Source organism: Phragmites australis, chromosome 6 (assembly GCF_958298935.1).
Source record: "Phragmites australis chromosome 6, lpPhrAust1.1, whole genome shotgun sequence".
NCBI lineage: Eukaryota > Viridiplantae > Streptophyta > Magnoliopsida > Poales > Poaceae > Phragmites > Phragmites australis.
In genome coordinates this window covers 18,342,389-18,351,391 of record NC_084926.1, presented here as the reverse complement: position 1 = coordinate 18,351,391, position 9,003 = coordinate 18,342,389, and the positions used below count along the sequence as shown (strand labels likewise).

Below are 9,003 nucleotides of genomic sequence, written 5' to 3'. Positions count from 1 at the left end.
ATGGAATTTGCCCCTCCTTGATAACGGGAGAGATATTTTTGGACCCCTCGAGGTAGTTGGATTCAGAAAGTGCATGACCATGCCAATATGGTTAAAGAGTTAATCATGATGAATCCACTACTAGATAGAGTGAATGGTCGAGCTATCACAAGGGTGGCACGTATCTCGCCTTGAGCTTGACTGGTATCGTGAGGCGAAGGGATTGATGCATGTGTAATCAAGGTTCAACAGATATGATCTTTTGTGTATACTCGGGAGTCAACATGCCCTGCTAGGGACTGCTATTGATTTTGGTTTGGAAAAGGTTTTCGATTCGTAGCCGTTTGTACATAAACCTAATGGGTCATACACTTAATGGATTGGAACAAAACATGCGAATTGGACTCGTATGTAGGTTTTGATTAGATTGTAATCCATGAGAAGTTAGAGTCCTAAAGGGCTTCCAACGTGGGAGCCCATTGGTGAGCTCTATATAAGGAGAAGCGTGGATAGGGTGTGCATAGGTTGAGCCACTCCAAAACCCTAGCCGCAGCCTTCCACACGATCTCCCTAGCCGCGCGTGCGGTGCTAGCACATCGGCTCTCGGCATTTCTGCCCAGTATGCGTGGATACCGTAGAGGCGCTGTTGCTATTGCGGCGCTGATCTTCTCGTTGAGTTGATCGCGACATGGTCGAGGAACACGACCACCTACTCGAAGTTGGTTAAGGAGCATGACCACTTGTTCGGAGTTGGTCGAGGAGTGCGACCACCTACGCGGGTCTGGTCATAGATCTGATTGAGATGCTACTCAAGGAGTTTGACACGCACAACGGTGGATCAGTCTACTCCAACTCTTCTTCCGCAGCACTGCGTGTCGGGCAGTAACAATCTATGACCTCCTACTAGCATGATTTCATAGGTGAATGCGGTAGAATTTTCTTTTTTTAAGCTAGCGTAGCCTGCCCGTTCCCCAACATGACTCCCTATTGATTATGAATGGATAAGAGACGGTACATCACCCTATATAAGGCGGGGACCTAGATCTATTAGGGAGGCTCTTTTTTTGGCTACTCGAGACAAGCACCAGGACCTTCACGCAAGAGAAACTCGATGACTTTAGCCCTATCTTAGATTAGATCCGATCTACTCCTTGTAATAGATTAGCCACATTGCCTGTACTAGGGTGAATACATATATATAATAATCCACACAGGACGTAGGGTATTACTCCAACAGAAGGCCCGAACCTGTATACATCGCGTGTGCCTCGCTTCATGTTTGATCTCTGATCCATGAATGTAACCCCATTATTTTCCGGATACAGTGTCAGGAACCAATCCTCGACAAGTCCTCAGACTTTTCCATACAAACATAGGTCTTAGTTTTGTGGCACAAACAATTACTAGTGATATCACTTTGAAGATTAACGATAATTGAAAAGTGACGCTTTAATAATTTATCTCCTCAAGAATATGCATGTTTTTACCTTATATTGTGTTAGTTTGTTCTGTGTAGTACACAATATAAGAATAATGCTATTTATACATAAGATCAGTCAGTTTAGAAGTTTTTTGTTTCAATTTATAGCATCTTCATTTCTACAAGCTTTACAGGCTAGACTTTATATCCTTTGGTGATGAGACAATTCAAGAGTCTTGATAACGTATCAGAGAAGGAGATTGATGTCACAGAAGACAATTTCTCATAGATATGCTATTTTGTCTTGCTAGCCTGATGAATAATCTACACTAATTCACATTTTCCTTAGCTCAACACATGACATCAAGGCTAAGGAAGAGGTAGATGCTGTGCTTACCCGCTGATGTATTTGAATTATGGTCTGCCAAAAGATCAACATTTCAGAAATTCAGACGCTTTACAACTTTTGATACGCATATATATATTCATATGTTTTATTTTCTATTTCAGTATGTACAGTGCCAAAGGGATTGTAACTTACTGTACAACCATGATGTTAATGTGCTTCACAACACATTTCTCCCACAATGTTCAATTACACTTTTATTGTTGCCATCGAAATTGGAACTTATGTCATCATTTGGTTCTACTATTTGTTAACAATAAAATAAACAACTATGCGGTCCTATGTATTCTTCAATGAATGGAAGGATGAAATGCTATGTCTATGAGCTTTCTGTTTTCAGAATTATATAGCTGAAGATGCTTCATTACCTCTATCATATCTTCCTGACTCGAGCCTTCCTTGCATTACGTAATGCTAAACTTCGAAAGACCATGTTACAACTTTGACAGTACGACACGGTTGGACCAACTACAATGTACATTAGCACTTGATATTATCAATGTAGCATTATATTGTTGTATCTTGCAACCTTCCTTATACTTCCATATTACAATCTATGAATGTTTACAACAAAAATATAGATGATGCAATCACCTGTACGGGTGCAGCAAAGCGCGCCAATCTGCCTAGTGTAGTTCATGTTCATGCTGTCATGGTCATTATGGCTGACCATGCATGGTGGATTGCTTTGGGATATTCAATTACTTAATTTGCTTGTAACCACTATGTATTTCATTGAATTTTCTCTTCAGATTAACCCGCACAGTTGGGTAAATTTGGTATGCAAAAGTTTATGTGCTCATTGATTTGTAAGAAACTAGCAACTGCACACATGTTTCATACACGTGAAATCAATCCCGGATATAATAACGTATAGAAGGCAAACATTTGACATCCTGATATGAAAGTCAAATAATGAGAGAACGAATGTATTTTTGAATGTATGAAAGACAAATATTGGACGTTTAGATATGGAAGACAATTAATATGAGATTAAATATATATTTAGAATGAGCAACGGGGAGAATCTTTGCATAATGACTATTTGATCAACTCGGATGGATAATAGAAATCGTTCGGTACGTTTTGCTATAACTTATACATTTTATAGGAGTATAAAAGTATAGATGAGCTCACCTGCTTAGTAGACATAAAAATTTCTATCTCCTTCAATTTATCTCAGCTACTAATATCTTCACAGTCGCTCTCCATTCAACAAGCATTATACAGTTGCTTTTGAGAAAACAGAAGGTCCCAAAAACTCCAATTAACTTTTCGCAAATATATACCACATGCAACTGTGACTTGTGACTGATGTTACTTGATTTCTGCCACACAAAAAACAGAAAGCATATGGACATATGCACGGCTGACACTTTATTCCTCATACTTTGAGTCCAGATCGAGGGGGAGATCCTGGCCGTACACGCTTCCTGAACGATCCGTGCGCATACACTTCCTCCAGGTTCCAGCCAGGCCAGATCGCTCATCTTGTTTTTACTGATCCGTTGATCAGGGCCCCCGTCTCAAAAAGATGAGAGGCCACATCATATCGATCGGACGGATCAAATCGACCGATCGATTGCACAAAAAGCATCAGACGTTGCATCATCATCATTGCCTCCTGCATGCAGGGCATTCCCGGCCGTCAGTTTCTTGTTGCATGCAGCATGCATTCATGCATGTATAATTCGACGTACAACAGGTGCATGCAAAAAGTGTCTCTGTACGTATTTCCTTCTTGTGAGTGATACATTCTTTTAAACCCTGTTAAGTTCGAGCTTTATAAATTGTTATATGATCCTTTGATGTCATTATTAGTTGGATTTGTTGGCGTCATAAACTTTAAGCAGAAAGGAGAACAAAGACCTTGCCTGGTGCAGCTTCTGCTTTAGCTTGTTGATAGAAAACCAAAGCAAAATGCTGTCTAGCGACAAGATTAATCTTCACTAGCTTATACAGAAGCTGAAAAAAAATTAAACTCACAAGTACAAGCTTATACAGAAGCTGAAAATAGAAAAGGGGTAAAAATTCTCTCAACTTCCGGGAATTGATTGCACGAAAGATTTTTATTAGTCCCTACATTTAATAATTTTAACCTTTGCTATTTTCCATTTGGCTGCCCCCTGGCTGAACAGAACTATGGGTCCATTTGATTACAAAGATAATTAATTACTCCCTTCGATTGTAAATATAGGTCGTTTTAGATTTGTACATAAATATTAAAAAAATAGATCAAATGATCTTATTGCCCTTTATTTATTCTGCATCAGAAAAGATAACTTATTCATTTGTGAGAGTGGTAGCATTTATTAAACAAGGGGCAAGATATAAATAAAAGAGAAAAAATGTATAGAAGTTTGAGAATGACTTATATTTAGAGAATAGTTGAGAAGATTAAAATGACCTATATTTACAACCAGAGGGAGTATTTGCTATCATAAAAGAAGAGCTTGGACGATTTACCACGGTAAACTTTGGTTTCGACGATTTGCCACCGAAAACATTGGTCATCAATATTGCTCACGGGCCCACTTGTCAGCTTCTTGTACTCCTCTCCGTTGACGAGATGGGCAGCTCCACGCCACCCACTACCGGAGACAGCTTCTTTGCCGAGTGCCTCAGGCACTCGGCAAAGGACGATATACACTCGGCAAAGGCTTTGCCGAGTGCTACACTCGGCAAAGGGCGCTCGGTAAAAAATTTGTCGGCAAAGACCTCTTTGCCGAGTGCACTTTATCGGGCACTCGGCAAAGGCTTTGCCGAGTGCTAATCTGACACTCGGCAAAGGCTTCCTCTTTGCCGAGCGCCAGTGAATCAAACACTCGGCAAAGGTGGCGTCTGTGCGGAGTGCCACCTGGAGGACACTCGGCAAACAGGCCATCTTTGCCGAGTGCCTGAACCGTGGCTCTCGGCAAAGCATGTTGTCAATTTGCCGAGTGTAATGGCCATTGCACTCGGCAAAGTGACTGACAACAGCCTTTTTTATTTGTTTTTGACATCCCATCCAAACAAACAGATATATATATATATAACAAACATCACCAACATCACATATATATCATCAACAGCACATATATATCACCAACACCACATATATATCACAAACATCACATGTCTCACAATATATCACAAATAAGTTCACAAGTAATCCAAGTGCTCCATCATCTACAACCATAATTGCAAATAGAAGTACCATTAACAACCACAAGTATCATCACCAAGATGGTCAATGAAACTGATTTGGTGAATGATTCGCTGAAGCATGAGGATCATTCGATGCCGCCGATTGATTCTGCACAAAGGAGAAGAGATTGCATGTGTGGGACAAGATAAATATATACCATACATGAATAAAACTTTCATACTCCACTAGGTTTGACCGTAAGCATGAACATACAAACTAAAACATTTATACTCACAGGAGTAGAATAGTGAGGAGGTGGAGGTGGAGGTGGAGCGAATAGCGAAGGTGGCGGAGCCACACCCGTAGCGGCGCCAATACTTTGCATGTACTGAAGAATCTCCACCATCCTCCGCTGCTCGGCCTCCATCGTCGCCTGCATTTGCTCCCGTATCCTCCTCTCTTGTTCCAGCTGGGCCTACAATATATTCACCCTAATGTTACAATAATGCAAAGGAAAGGTATGAAAAAACCAATGAACGACGAATAAACCAGGAATAACCTCGAGTGCCTCCACCTGGTGGTGTGAAGTGTCCTTCCGAGGTCGTATGGCCGGGCTCGTGCTCGTGCTGCTTGCTCGAATCTGGGAGAGACTGGGAGTAGCGGCCGAGTCGATTGCGCCGTCGCCAATCTAGTATCGCCCATGCTTCTTGCCTCCTCCCACCCTCATGACGACTTCTCCATCAAGGTCCTCGGTGCTTGGATCGTACTCTGGCCCATGGACCTCCCTTGCCATCGATGTGTACTCACTAAGGCGGTTGTGGACGGTCGCATTGCTGTACGCCTCGGGCCCGTCCTCCGGGTTGTAGTCGACGTCGGACGTCGCCTTGCCCTTGTGGGCCATAGCAAATGCCTTGAAGATGGAGCAAGGCTGGCCACCATGTGACGCCGACTGCGAGAAAAACAGCAAGATGATTAGAAATCATGCAGAATTGAGCGTTAGAATAAATAAATGAATTCGCGTACCCATGTTTGTGCGTATCCGCTGAGGTTGCGGCTGCCTTGATGGTGTGCTACACCTGGCATCATCAAACGCCGCTCCCGGCACAAGTTGTGCGTCTCCTCCCACTCGCGTGAGCACCACTTGTCCACCATCTGTTCCCAGCACTGGGGATGCGCGGCGCACCAATAAGGAATCATCTACAGGCCATCAAGTACATGACATATCAGAAGATGAAATTAAGCCTACTTAATCTCAAAAGGAATTAGTATTAATGTTCTGTATTTACCTACAGGTACTGGTCCCGGGTCAGCGTCATGGTTCTTGCGTCCCTTTTGGTGACCTTCGTTCCAACGACGGTCCCGTGGTAAGTTACGACGGCCTGGATGCGCCCCTCGTAATGCATGTCCACGATGAGTTTTTTGCAGCATTTGGTAGCCACCGCATCCGCCCTGGCCTCATGTCCGTCCTGGCATCTAAAGAAATCCTGCATACAAACACAAGGTATCCATTCATTATTTCAAGAATGTCCAATAAATACGATGTATTGAGCAATGTAGTGCGAGGAAGACTTACCCACAGCTCTTGCTTCACCCGCTCCGCCTTGTTGTTGAATACCCTGCGGGCCCGATCTGCAGCATCGGGGGCGGCGGCGTAGTGGTCAAACGAGTAGGCCGGCCCCGTCACTCCGGCGTACTCAACCAGGCCAGGGAAGTGCTCCTTGCACAGAAGACCGAGGATGCCATTGACTTGGCGTGTGTGAGCACCTCCACTCGCCACAATCGTCCAGTTCCTGCCCAAGTGATTAACAATCGTCCAATTTCTATTTTGATATTCAACATATCATATAAAGTAGTGATAACATCTAAAGTTACTTACTTTTCCCCCTCGGGTCGAATCAGCGGGCGTCTCTCACGAGGTATCGGTCGCTGAGGGAGGCTCGCGGGACCTCGCAAGTAGACGCTCGACGAACTAGAGGAAGCGGAACCCCCTGCTGTCGCCTCCTCCAGCGCGTCCTCCTGCGCCTCCTCCTGCGCGTCCTCCTGTGCCTCCTCCTGCGCGTCCTCCTGCGCCTCCTCGGCGTCCTCCTGGGGCACTTGCTCCTCCTCCTCCTCCTCACGCGACGGGGCGGCAGGCGACGACTCCCTCCTACAGCTGCTCCTCCTTGTCCTTCGGTACAAGGACGTTAGCTTCCTCATCCCACCGCCCACCATCTTTGTTCAATCACCTGCAATTAAAAAGAGTAAACCAATAAGCACAGATAAACAAGAAGTACTTAGAAAGAGATGCAAAATAAACAAAACATAATTACAAAATAACATAGTATTACATGTATTAGAAATAATCTTCATGATCGGGATTAGCTGGATCATAAGTCTCATCATCACTATCAATCATGTCGAAATAATCAACACTATCCGAATGAGCAATGTTGCCATTGTCATTGTCTAAATGTAATCGCTCAAGCATTTGTAAGTCCTTCACATTTTGCACCTCATCTCCAACGTCCTCTTCAATAACCGTTTCATTGTCTACTTCCATTCCGATCGCTTCGGTTAAGTCTATCTCAAACCTCCCTTCTAGTCCCTCTTCTTGAAAGAACTCTCCGTCATATGTGTTTGGGTCTAAGTTGTAATCTTCATCGTTTGGGACAGGCACTTTACCGTGTGGCGATACCCTGTGCACAATATCCCAACCCTTAAGATGCCTTATGGTTTGACACGCATATGGGAGATAATAAACTTGCGTGGCCTGTTGGGCCACAATATAGACATCGTCTCCTGGTAAGACGGAATCCTGTCGAATTTTGACTAGCCCAAGATTACAATATGTCCGTCTCGTTACTTCAGGATCAAACCAATGGCATTTAAATATGACGGGATTAAAAGGTTTGGAACCATGAAACTTGAGTTCGTATATTTCTTCAATTCTTCCATAATACTCGACCTCATCAACGCCGGGCGTAAAAACTCCGGAACTTGTGGTTCTTCGATTGGGCCGACTCTGCTCGTAGCTTGTTGTGCGAAAGCGATATCCATTCACGTCATAACCAGAAAATGACCTGACCCTATAGGCAAAGCCATCGGCAACCTGTCTCAACTCGGCACACATAGACGCATCCCTCTGGCCCTGCAAGCTCAAGCAGGATACATCGTTATATTATTCGCACGTACGAGTAACTTGGAATGTCAAACTACGTACGAGCTAAATTGGACGGTACCTTCCGTTTGAACCAAGAAATGAAATCGGGCATTCCATTTCCCGCACCCTGTCTAAGAAGGGTATCTACCTACTGCGGGGTAGGATCCCTTGATTGACGCCAGAATTCATGAAGAAATTCCCTGTACCAACGAGAAACAAGGGGGTTGGATGCAGAATAGTGACGGCATATTTAACAAGTTCGTTGAGAACTTACTGCATGTACGGTGCCACTTCGTCAAGGTTGGTCAACACGTATAGCATGATATGCCGCCGTGCCTAGGGAGCCGGCTCAGCCTCTGCAACGAGCTCCGGCTCAACCTCCGCAACGTGCTCCGGCTCAGCGACGGCCCCTCCTTCGGATGCGCCCCAGCATTCTCATTCACGGCGGCCACGGCCTTCGCAGGCGAGTTCGACCGTGGTGATGGATACCTCTTTCCAGACGCAGCCTTCACTGGCGATGGCACACGCCCCTTCTCTCTGGACGGGACCGACACCATGTTCCGTGGCTGCTGCCGTGCGACCCGCTCGCCGGTCCCCGTTCCCGCAGCAGGTGCGACGTCTGCCCGCCGCCCCAGCGATCGACTCACCCTCCTGCTCCGACTTTGTCTCCTGCTCCCGCCGCCACTGCGGCCCTCGTGGCTCACCAACCGCTTCCTCTCCGGCGTCCTTCGGCGCGGGGAGGGCCTCGACACCATGGCCCCCACCTTGCTCCAATCACACTTGTCGTCTGCACCCTCGCCCCTCCTCTCGTGATTGAAGTTGTGGCTCCTCTTGGATCCTGCGTACCACCAGAGTTCCGATATTTCCGAAAAAATTATCGGCGATAGAATTCCGATATTTCTGTTTTATCGATGGGTCCAGTAAATTTTTTT

The 9,003-nt window shown here is 45.1% G+C and overlaps 1 long non-coding RNA gene across 1 annotated transcript; it reads right to left on the bottom strand.

Moving 5' to 3' along the window:
- Nucleotides 1–4,814: 4,814 nt before the first annotated feature.
- On the bottom strand, nt 4,815–6,966 carry LOC133920521 (uncharacterized). Its single transcript, XR_009910113.1, has 7 exons — nt 6,809–6,966; nt 6,506–6,722; nt 6,219–6,416; nt 5,956–6,129; nt 5,492–5,881; nt 5,228–5,407; nt 4,815–5,100 (listed from the first exon to the last, which is right to left on the bottom strand). It is a non-coding gene; the product is annotated as an uncharacterized LOC133920521 (long non-coding RNA).
- Between the last annotated feature and the right edge of the window lie 2,037 nt (nt 6,967–9,003).